Below are 12167 nucleotides of genomic sequence, written 5' to 3'. Positions count from 1 at the left end.
TCCATCGCATTTTTCTATTCACATTTAAAATTATTTCTCAAAATCCGGAAGAGCAAGATGGTTTTCCCTGCTGAATTGTCGTCTCTTTTCTATAGCTTGTAGTATTGTAAAAACATTGTGAATAGTTGAACGTCCTTTCCTAAAATCTGATTGTTTTTCGGGTATTAACTTTTCCATGATAATTACAGAATTTTAGCACATAATTTATGGGCTGAATCAAGGAGGCTTGTTCCTCGATCGTTACTAAATTTATTTTTATCGCCCCTTTTAAAGAAAAATGTTACATTGGCTCTCAGGCATTATTTGGTATCATCTTATTTCTCCAACATTGATTAAATACAGTGACCACCCAGAACATTATGACCACTTACCTAATAGCCGGTATTTCCACCTTTGGCACGGATAACAGCGGCGACGCGTCGTGGAATCGAAGCAACGAGTCCTCGCAGGTCGCTGGAGGGAGCTGGCACCACATCTGTACACACAAGTCATCTGATTGCCTTAAATTCCGGGGAGGAGTGCGATGAGCACTGACACCATGTTCAGTCGCATCCCAGATGTTCGACTGGGTTCATATCTGGCGAGTTGGGGGGCCTGCACGTTAATTGCAGCTCGCCATTGTGTTCCTCGAGCCACTCCATCACATACCTGGCCTTGCGACATAGCGCATTATCTGGTTGAAAAATGCCACTGCCTTCTGGAAACATGATCGTCTCGAAGGGGTGTACGTGGCCTGCAACCAGTGTACGATACTCCTAGGCCGTCATGGTGCCTTGCACGAGCTCCACTGGAACCATGGACGCCTGCGTGAATGTTCCTCAGAGCATAATGGGTGATGATGATCATGTCTGGTTAGTGGCGCGCTCAACTTTGCAGTTATCAGCGCCTACACAAATTCCCAATCTTTACTCAGTCGAATCTCGCCACTTTCATGTTGTTGTTGTTGTTGTGGTCTTCAGTCCTCAGACTGGTTTAATGCAGCTCTCCATGCTACTCAATCCTGTGCAAGCTTTTTCATCTCCCAGTACCTACTGCAACCTACATCCTTCTGAATCTGCTTAGTGTATTCATCTCCTGGTCTCCCTCTACGATTTTTACCCTCCACGCTGCCCTCCAATACTAAATTGGTGATCCCTTGATGCCTCAGAACATGTCCTACCAACCGATCCCTTCTTCAGGTCAAGTTGTGCCACAAACTTCTCTTCTCCCCAATCCTATTCAATACTTCCTCATTAGTTATGTGATCTACCCATCTAATCTTCAGCATTCTTCTGTAGCACCACAATTCGAAAGCTTCTATTCTCTTCTTGTCCAAACTATTTATCGTCCATGTTTCACTTCCATACATGGCTACACTCCATACGAATACTTTCAGAAATGACTTCCTGACACTCAAATCAATACTGGATGTTAACAAATTTCTCTTCTTCAGAAACGCTTTCCTTGCCATTGCCAGCCTACATTTTATATCCTCTCTACTTCGACCATCATCAGTTATTTTGCTCCCGAAATAGCAAAACTCCTTTACTACTTTAGTGCCTCATTTCCTAATCTAATTCCCTCAGCATCACCCGACTTAATTAGACTACATTCATTTATCCTTGTTTTGCTTTTGTTGATGTTCATCTTATATCCTCCTTTCAAGACACTGTCCATTCCATTCAACTGCTCTTCAAAGTCCTTTGCTGTCTCTGACAGAATTACAATGTCATCGGCGAACCTCAAAGTTTTTATTTCTTCTCCATGAATTTTAATACCTACTCCGAATTTTTCTTTTGTTTCCTTTACTGCTTGCTCAATATACAGATTGAACAACATCGGGGAGAGGCTACAACCCTGTCTTACTCCCTTCCCAACCACTGCTTCCCTTTCATGTCCCTCGACTCTTATAACTGCCATCTGGTTTCTGTACAAATTGTAAATAGCCTTTCGCTCCCTGTATTTTATCCCTGCCACCTTTAGAATTTGAAAGAGAGTATTCCAGTCAACATTGTCAAAAGCTTTCTCTAAGTCTACAAATGCTAGAAACGTAGGTTTGCCTTTCCTTAATCTTTCTTCTAAGATAAGTCGTAAGGTCAGTATTGCCTCATGTGTTCCAGTGTTTCTACGGAATCCAAACTGATCTTCCCCGAGGTTGGCTTCTACTAGTTTTTCCATTCGTCTGAAAAGAATTCGTGTTAGTATTTTGCAGCTGTGACTTATTAAACTGATAGTTCGGTAATTTTCACATCTGTCAACACCTGCTTTCTTTGGGATTGGAATTATTATATTCTTCTTGAAGTCTGAGGGTATTTCGCCTGTTTCATACATCTTGCTCACCAGATGGTAGAGTTTTGTCAGGACTGGCTCTCCCAAGGCCGTCAGTAGTTCCAATGGAATGTTGTCTACTCCGGGGGCCTTGTTTCGACTCAGGTCTTTCAGTGCTCTGTCAAACTCTTCACGCAGCATCATATCTCCCATTTCATCTTCATCTACATCCTCTTCCATTTCCATAATATTGTCCTCAAGTACATCGCCCTTGTATAGACCCTCTATATACTCCATCCACCTTTCTGCTTTCCCTTCTTTGCTTAGAACTGGGTTTCCATCTGAGCTCTTCATATTCATACAAGTCGTTCTCTTATCTCCAAAGGTCTCTTTAATTTTCCTGTAGGCAGTATCTATTTTACCCCTAGTGAGATAGGCCTCTACATCCTTACATTTGTCCTCTAGCCATCCCTGCTTAGCCATTTTGCACTTCCTGTCGATCTCATTTTTGAGACGTTTGTATTCCTTTTTGCCTGCTTCATTTACTGCATTTTTATATTTTCTCCTTTCATAAATTAAATTCAATATTTCTTCTGTTACCCAAGGATTTCTACTAGCCCTCGTCTTTTTACCTACTTGATCCTCTGCTGCCTTCGCTACTTCGTCCCTCAAAGCTACCCATTATTCTTCTACTGTATTTCTTTCCCCCATTCCTGTCAATTGTTCCCTTATGCTCTCCCTGAAACTCTGTACAACCTCTGGTTCTTTCAGTTTATCCAGGTCCCATCTCCTTAAATTCCCACCTTTTTGCAGTTTCTTCAGTTTTAATCTACAGGTCATAACCAATAGACTGTGGTCAGAGTCCACATCTGCCCCTGGAAATGTCTTACAATTTAAAACCTGGTTCCTAAATCTCTGTCTTACCATTATATAATCTATCTGATACCTTTTAGTATCTCCAGGGTTCTTCCATGTATACAACCTTCTTTCATGATTCTTAAACCAAGTGTTAGTTATGATTATGTTGTGCTCTGTGCAAAATTCTACCAGGCGGCTTCCTCTTTCATTTCTTAGCCCCAATCCATATTCACCTACTATGTTTCCTTCTCTCCCTTTTCCTACACTCGAATTCCAGTCATCCATGACTATTAAATTTTCGTCTCCCTTCACAATCTGAATAATTTCTTTTATTTCATCATACATTTCTTCAATTTGTTTGTCATCTGCAGAGCTAGTTGGCATATAAAGTTGTACTACTGTAGTAGGTGTGGGCTTCGTATCTATCTTGGCCACAATAATGCGTTCACTATGCTGTTTGTAGTAGCTTACCCGCATTCCTTTTTTCCTATTCATTATTAAACCTACTCCTGCATTACCCCTATTTGATTTTGTGTTTATTACCCTGTAATCACCTGACCAGAAGTCTTGTTCCTCCTGCCACCGAACTTCAGTAACTCCCACTATATCTAACTTAAACCTATCCATTTCCCTTTTTAAATTTTCTAACCTACCTGCCCGATTAAGGGATCTGACATTCCACGCTCCGATCCGTAGAACGCCAGTTTTCTTTCTCCTGATAACGACATCCTCTTGAGTAGTCCCCGCCCGGAGATCCGAATGGAGGACTATTTTACCTCCGGAATATTTTACCCAAGAGGGCGCCATCATCATTTAATCATACAGTAAAGCTGCATGCCCTCGGGAAAAATTACGGCTGTAGTTTCCCCTTGCTTTCAGCCGTTCGCAGTACCAGCACAGCAAGGCCGTTTTGGTTATTGTTACAAGGCCAGATCAGTCAATCATCCAGACTGTTGCCCTTGCAACTACTGAAAAGGCTGCTGCCCCTCTTCAGGAACCACACGTTTGTCTGGCCTCTCAGCAGATATCCCTCCGTTGAGGTTGCACCTACGGTACGGCTATCTGTATCGCTGAGGCACGCAAGCCTCCCCACCAACGGCAAGGTCCATGGTTCATGGGGGGGGGGGGGGGGGGGGCACTTTCATGAATGATGATGAAATGATGAGGATACAACAAACACCCAGTCCCCGAGCGGAAAAAAAAATCCCCAACCCGACCGGGAATGGAAACCGGGATCCTGTGATCCAGATGCAGCAGCGCTAGCCACTAGACCACGAACTGTGGACGGAGCATATTGGAGTTGCCTCCAACTTGCCTCTGACCTGCTGTACAGATGTCAAGAAGCTGTTCCCATTGAAGACGACGGATTCACGCCCTCCCATCAGCATGATGAAGAAGGTATCAGGATTCATCAGCCCATGCAACACTCTGACACTGCGCCGACGTCCAGTGGTGATGATCACGTACCCATTTCAGTCGTAGTTGCCTATGTCATGTTGTTAACATTAGCACTTGGATGGGCTGCAGAAGCCTATCGTTAGGAGTGTTCGGTTTACTGTGTGTTCAGCTGCACTTGAACTCTGCCCAGGAGCATTAAAGCCTGATGTTAGTTCCGTCACAGTTCGCCGCCTGTCCTCTTTTATCAGTCTGCCCAGGCTACGACGTCCGACTGTGAGGCGTGGCCGACGTCTGGACGCCTGGACGTGGTTTCACCTTGGTCTCGCTATACGTTGAAGACGCCCACTTCAGCATTCCTCGAACACCCGACAAGTTGTGCAGTTTCCGTAACGTTCCTGCCGAGCCTCTGGGCCTTCATAATCTGCCCTCGGTCAAACTCAGAGAGATCGTGCGCCTTCTCCATTCTGTACACGGACAGCATGAGCGTGCGTGTGTCTGGCTAGCAGTCTTTCGTTACCAGGAAAAGCTGCTATCGCTTGGTCGGGTTTACATCTATAGTAGGTCGGTGGTCATAATTTTCTGGCCGTTCAGCGTACGTGAAGAAGCCTTAGACGTAGGAATAACGCTGAGTATTTCCGCAATTCCATTTTAATACCAACTGAATCGCCATTAACCTAATTTAAAAAATTGTGTAGACTTTCAGAGTACCTGGAGATGAGCGCCCAGGGGTTGAAATGCATCGTGCATTGAAATACAATCGTGATTTGCGTTACTGAAGGTGGTTTGTTCTTCATTTTGCGGAAGTAATTTTACTGTTTTACACAGACTTTCTTTGTACTTTATTACACGGTTCAGTTTACTCTTCAGTAGAATTCAGGGCCATGTGACCACATCTTGGAACGTACCTAAGCAACATGTTTTCAATAGCATATGTATTTACACGTCTATGCGCCCATGACTGGTGAGCTTATTGACACTCAACAGTTGGTTCTAAGCACGTGAAAGTGCAAGTTCTGCGTTTCACACCGAAAAGAGTTTAGGATTCAGTGATGATTCTGAAGCAATAATTACCTCGTCTTACTGGAACTTTTAGTTTTCTTGTTTATTGTATTCAGAATGGAACTCGTTTACGTACTGGAATAGATAAAGGGAACTAGTGTCTGTTTCATTTAGCTTATGCCAAGAAATTTTGATTATGTACTCTGTCCAGCGTCACCGTTAGCACTTCAATAAGCGAAATTCCGTTGCTCATTTTGGCTCCTTCATGTTCCAATCTGGCGCATAAAACACTGTCAAATGTTTCTTTTGAAATTCTAAAAATTTAGAATGCTTTGTGTCAAAATGTCATACTTTTGCAGACAACGTAAAAAATGCACAGCTAGTTTAGCTCAGCTTTGCAGTATAGGAAGGGATGAATACCTTTTAGTTCTTGCAGTTGCTTTTTACGAAAGTAGGCCTAATAGAATGCGATGAGGGTGGAAGCATCAACCACATCCATTATACTGTGCCTGTAGCCTTTGAGGCCAAGCTTAACCATTTATCAAATGTTTAGAGGAAACAGCATTTTGCGAAGGATATTTTCCATCAAGAAGAAGGTTTGGGTTGAGTTGTTATTATTCTCAATTCGCACTTCCATTCTCTGCAACCGTGTGACGTTTCGACTTCAGGGCACATGGTTCGATCTAAGGAGTTTAAATTAATCATAGTATGGCTCGCAACAGGTTCCATATACTTCTGACTACTTAGTTCATATGATTAGGCAATAATACTGTATAGCCGGCCGGAGTGGCCAAGCGGTTCTAGGCGCTTCAGTCCGGAACCGCGCAGTTGCTACGGTCGCAGGTTCGAATCCTGCCTCTGGCATGGATGTATGTGATGTCCTTATGTTAGTTAGGTTTAAGTAGTTCCAAGTTCTAGGGGACTGATGACCAAAGATGTTGAGTCCCATAGTGCTCAGAGCCATTTGAATCAATACTGTATATAAAAGTCAGAAAATGTGTCAAAATAAATTACATTAAAGGTTCTAGTGATAAAAATTTCGGCCAGAAATGCAGTTCCGCCAGCTGGTACATATACCAATGGCATTATGCATACAGATATAACGAACCTACCTTCTCCCATCGTATTCCCGAATATTCACGGGAAAATGCCATCTGTTTTCCTAGGAAGTGAATGGCTGGGATTGTATAAGAATTTTTTCACTGTTATTTGCAGTCGAGGAACTGACTACATTAAACGCATTTCCAACTATCGTTTGAAGAGAGCAAGACATTTTTACTTTATAGATTAGATGTTCGCGTACAAACGGAAGTGTAGTAGAACTTGGCCTTAACGAAGGTGGCTCGAACACTGGGGAAAGAAGAAATATTTATTACCTGCGTATGGCCAGCAAGGAAAGGACAGACGGTGTTGTAGAATGACGACCAGATTGTGCAATTAACCTGTGTTAAATCCTGTGACTTATCATAGTTCCTCACTGAATGGAGGCTGAGACGCTGTTAAAGATGAATTTTCCATCGGATGGGTATATTAACCTTGATTGCCAGCTTAAACTTACTCGAGATGAGTAGGTCTTCCGAGGTCGTAAAAGACTTAGGTTACGGAAGGATGGGGGACGAAATCTTTTTCAAAGTTACTACTCAAGCAACTGTTTTAAGACTCTATTGATGCAACAAGAAACGTGTATGAGAATGGGCGGAATGGGACTTGAACCGCCGTCCTCGTCAGTTTGTTTTCTCTCTGTATTCCCGGTGCTTTCTTTCACGTGCCTTCCGATAGGCGGGGCGAATTTAACTTGCAGTTTTCATAGATGATCACTGGCTCAGAGAGTTTGACACAGGCCGACAGTGGGTTGTGAGAACGGGCAGGAGGGGCACAGCGTAGGGCAGTGGTTCACAAAGCGTGCGCCAGGGCGCACTGGTGCGCCATAGAACATTTACGGGTGCACTCTGTAATATTTTAGGAAAACGTATGGCAAAATATAAAATAACATGTAGCTACTCAATTTTATCCATTTCACGACAGGTATTATAAGGAACGAGTCCTTGTTTGGTTAAGGAAATAAGATGGCTTATTCTCCTTGTAGTGTCGTCAGTATTCGGAACGTTTCATGCCGACTGTCTTCTCTCTTCAGTTGCTGCTACTCTTAGCTATCTAACAGTAGCGGCTGTTTGGGAACTTGGCAAAGGTATTTCAAAATAATGAGTGATGATAATGCCATTTCTAGACCGTCGAGGTCATCCCTTACAACATCGAGAAATGTAAGGAATTCTAGCGAAAGTGAAATTCATAGCGAGGCGAGAAAAATAATTGTTCGGATGGCAGAATGCTGCGGTCTGGAGAAACAGAATGGTCACATAATTGTCACGTTGCTACAATGATAACAACATGCATTGGTGGGAGTGGTTAATTCATTTAATAACGAATGTAGCGCTTTATCCATAGTAAAGTTTGATGTGGCCGACACCGTAACTTATTTGATATGTATTATTTGATATGTATTAAAAAACTTATAGTCCAAGACTGCAACCATGACCTGCACGTTTCTTACAACATAATGCTTCATGGTCATTCGTACTTAATAGATGCCTCAAATTCCATTTTCTTCAACTCCTTGCACTGGAATTGCATTACAACAGCCTTACCTTAAATTCACAATTTTTGATGGATATAATGCGCTTCAAGTGAACCCTTTTCAGTTCTGTCTGGAAAATATAACTATCTTAGTCGCTGGTTGGTACCAGGCGCCCAGTCATCCGTGGATGACTAGCGCTGGTCGTGAAATTTTCCTAACCATCCCCCCCTGTCACCACCCTTCGCCCTGAAGCACTGCGTAAATTATTTTCGCACGCCGCGTTCCGTGCCTACTTTACGTAACCAAACGGTACGACGTTTGTGTCAATCTTACAATTTTTAAATAAACTTTGAGTTAATCTACAGTCTTGTCTAGCGTTAATGGATCTCTGGCCAGATCCAAACGTTCAGGATCAGGAGAAAACGTTGAAAAAATATTTAACGACTGACGGATATTTCCGAGGAAAACTCTTGGGGATATTATCTGATCGTGTCGTGCTTTTGTTTCGCAGTTAATTTGCCTGCGGACATTTTTCTTTTATTATGGTAGCCATGCTGAAATTGAGCATTGTGCGTTATGCATGTGATCACAACTTGTCCACAGAATTCAGAAGGTTTCGTATCGTTCCCCATGATTGCGAACTTATTCCACCTAACTCCAAGTGGCGCTGCAACAACACATAGGAAGTGCATTGCATATTATTACTATTAGCCATTATGACCTATTTATGTACCTCGACAGTGTATCAAAAATTTTAAATAACATCCACAACCAGTCACTTTTTAATAATATTTTATTTGTTTGTTGTCAATAAAATATTATTGAAACTGGGAGACGAAATTATCTATGAGAGCTGGTTACAGTTTGACCTCGAGCTGTTCGTGACTAAAAAAAATTATTTCATGTTCTTTGCTACAGATGGGTAGCACATGTGAACATGATCGTCATTGAAACTTCCTGGCAGATTAAAACTGTGCGCCCGACCGAGACTCGAACTCGGGACCTTTGCCTTTCGCGGGCAAGTGCTCTACCAACTGAGCTACCGAAGCACGACTCACGCCCGGTACCCACAGCTCCACTTCTGCCAGTATCTCGTCTCCTACCTTTCAAATTTTACAGAAGTTCTCCTGCAAACCTTGCAGAACTAGCACTCCTGAAAGAAATGATATAGCGGAGACATGGCTTAGCCACAGCCTGGGCGATGTTTCCAGAATGAGATTTTCACTCTGCAGCGGAGTGTGTGCTGATATGAAACTTCCTGGCAGATTAAAACTGTGCGCCCGACCGAGACTCGAACTCGGGACCTTTGCCTTTCGCGGGCAAGTGTTCTACCAACTTTTTTTTTTTTTTTTTTTTTTTTTTTTTTTTTTTTTTTTTTTTTTTCATTTTGTTCGATATAGTTCGTTGCGTGTGGTCTGGGCGGACGTCACAAGACATCCGTTAAAGTTGATCGTTGAATCCTTGACTCAGTTTTTTTATTACAGAGAGCACACGAGCTACCGAAGCACGACTCACGCCGGTACCCACAGCTCCACTTCTGCCAGTATCTCGTCTCCTACCTTCCAAACTTTACAGAAGTTCTCCTGCGAACCTTGCAGAACTAGCACTCCTGAAAGAAAGGATATAGCGGAGACATGGCTTAGCCACAGCCTGGGCGATGTTTCCAGAATGAGATTTTCACTCTGCAGCGGAGTGTGCGCTGATATGAAACTTCCTGGCAGATTAAAGCTGTGCGCCCGACCGAGACTCGAACTCGGGACCTTTGCCTTTCGCGGGCAAGTGCTCTACCAACTGAGCTACCGAAGCACGACTCACGCCCGGTACCCACAGCTCCACTTCTGCCAGTATCTCGTCTCCTACCTTCCAAACTTTACAGAAGTTCTCCTGCGAACCTTGCAGAACTAGCACTCCTGAAAGAAAGGATATAGCGGAGACATGGCTTAGCCACAGCCTGGGCGATGTTTCCAGAATGAGATTTTCACTCTGCAGCGGAGTGTGCGCTGATATGAAACTTCCTGGCAGATTAAAGCTGTGCGCCCGACCGAGACTCGAACTCGGGACCTTTGCCTTTCGCGGGCAAGTGCTCTACCAACTGAGCTACCGAAGCACGACTCACGCCCGGTACCCACAGCTCCACTTCTGCCAGTATCTCGTCTCCTACCTTCCAAACTTTACAGAAGTTCTCCTGTGAACCTTGCAGAACTAGCACTCCTGAAAGAAAGGATATAGCGGAGACATGGCTTAGCCACAGCCTGGGCGATGTTTCCAGAATGAGATTTTCACTCTGCAGCGGAGTGTGCGCTGATATGGAACTTCCTGGCAGATTAAAACTGTGCGCCCGACCGAGACTCGAACTCGGGACCTTTGCCTTTTGCGGGCAAGTGCTCTACCAACTGAGCTACCGAAGCACGACTCACGCCCGGTACCCACAGCTCCACTTCTGCCAGGAGAACTTCTGTAAGGTTTGGAAGGTAGGAGACGAGATACTGGCAGAAGTGGAGCTGTGGGTACCGGGCGTGAGTCGTGCTTCGGTAGCTCAGTTGGTAAAGCACTTGCCCGCGAAAGGCAAAGGTCCCGAGTTCGAGTCTCGGTCGGGCGCACAGTTTTAATCTGCCAGGAAGTTTCATATCAGCGCACACTCTGCTGCAGAGTGAAAATCTCATTCTGGAAACATCGCCCAGGCTGTGGCTAAGCCATGTCTCCGCTATATCCTTTCTTTCAGGAGTGCTAGTTCTGAAAGGTTCGCAGGAGAACTTCTGTAAAGTTTGGAAGGTAGGAGACGAAATACTGGCAGAAGTGGAGCTGTGGGTACCGGGCGTGAGTCGTGCTTCGGTAGCTCAGTTGGTAGAGCACTTGCCCGCAAAAGGCAAAGGTCCCGAGTTCGAGTCTCGGTCGGGCGCACAGTTTTAATCTGCCAGGAAGTTTCATATCAGCGCACACTCCGCTGCAGAGTGAAAATCTCATTCTGGAAATGATCGTCATTGTTCATAAAGTCTAGCTACTTCTGAACACCATTTCCACTGCACTGTAGTGATCCAACGGATTCATGACGGAAGTATTCAGCAAGGTTAACTGAATTTGAAAATTATCGTTGGCAGCACTGTTAAACCATGGAGGCACAAGAATCCAGGCCCAGAAGGAAAACCGCGTTTCCATTGTTGTGCGCTTGACATTATCGCTGAGCTGTCAGGTGATATGGCAGTGAGCTGTTGTCAGTGTACGTGGGGCTCGTGTTTTGTGTACAGAGTACTGCTTAGTTTCAAAGCGCTAGAAGCGAAACTTACAAGCAAAATACAATCGAATAAAATGAACAGATTTCTGAAAAAGAAGCATGCCGTTGAAGAATCATATTCTGGAAATGAACAACCGCTAAGCGCAAGTAAAAAAGCAAAACAGTGGCCTGCTCGTAAGTACAATGAAAGCTACATCAGCTATGGTTTCACTTGGACTGGGAGTGAAGATTATCCTTTCCCACTATGCTTAGTATGTGAGTATAAAATGGCAAATGAATCTCTGCTTCCTAGTAAATTGAGCAAACATTTTAAAACAATGCCTTCATATTTGCAAGATAAACATGTAAGCTATTTCAAGAGACTGAACAGCTAACAAGGGCAGCAAATTCTTTTAAAAGTGTAATGTCTGTTTCTGATAAACTCTGATCGCTTCCCACCAAGTGTCTGAACTAATAGCAAAGTGAATGAAAGCTCATACTATAAGTGAGTCGCTTATTTTCCCTGCTTGCAAAAAAATGGGCATGACGATGATGGGAAATGAAGCAGCTATGAAAATAAGCAAGAATCCTTTGTTGAATTATACAGGTAACAGACGTATTATAGAAATGTCTACTGATATTGAGAAAAATGTGTATAGTAATAAACTCAAACACTCAAACCTTGCATTGCAAGTCGATGAATCAACAGACATTACCAACCAATAGCAACTCTTAGCATTTGTCCATTTCATTAATCAAGATCAACCAGTAAATCAGTTTCCTTATTGCAAAGAAATAAGTGTGTCTATTAAAGGTGAGGACGTTTTCAACATTTTAAATGATTATCTTAATAAGTGGCAGTCAAAGTGGAAGTCGTGT

At 43.5% G+C, this 12167-nt stretch overlaps 5 non-coding genes across 5 annotated transcripts; 1 reads left to right on the top strand and 4 right to left on the bottom strand.

Annotated features, from left to right (window-relative positions):
• Positions 1–9051: 9051 nt before the first annotated feature.
• On the bottom strand, positions 9052–9126 carry Trnas-cga. The gene has a single exon. It is a non-coding gene; the product is annotated as a tRNA-Ser (tRNA).
• A 682-nt stretch (positions 9127–9808) lies between these two features.
• Positions 9809–9883, bottom strand: Trnas-cga. Its single transcript has one exon. It is a non-coding gene; the product is annotated as a tRNA-Ser (tRNA).
• A 226-nt stretch (positions 9884–10109) lies between these two features.
• Positions 10110–10184, bottom strand: Trnas-cga. Its single transcript has one exon. It is a non-coding gene; the product is annotated as a tRNA-Ser (tRNA).
• A 226-nt stretch (positions 10185–10410) lies between these two features.
• On the bottom strand, positions 10411–10485 carry Trnal-caa. The gene has a single exon. It is a non-coding gene; the product is annotated as a tRNA-Leu (tRNA).
• Positions 10486–10903: 418 nt separating this feature from the next.
• Trnal-caa lies at positions 10904–10978 on the top strand. Its single transcript has one exon. It is a non-coding gene; the product is annotated as a tRNA-Leu (tRNA).
• The last annotated feature ends 1189 nt before the right edge of the window (positions 10979–12167 follow it).

This window comes from Schistocerca piceifrons, chromosome 3, assembly GCF_021461385.2.
Source record: "Schistocerca piceifrons isolate TAMUIC-IGC-003096 chromosome 3, iqSchPice1.1, whole genome shotgun sequence".
NCBI lineage: Eukaryota > Metazoa > Arthropoda > Insecta > Orthoptera > Acrididae > Schistocerca > Schistocerca piceifrons.
Note: the sequence above shows the minus strand (reverse complement) of the source record. Positions and strands in the feature narration are given on the sequence as shown.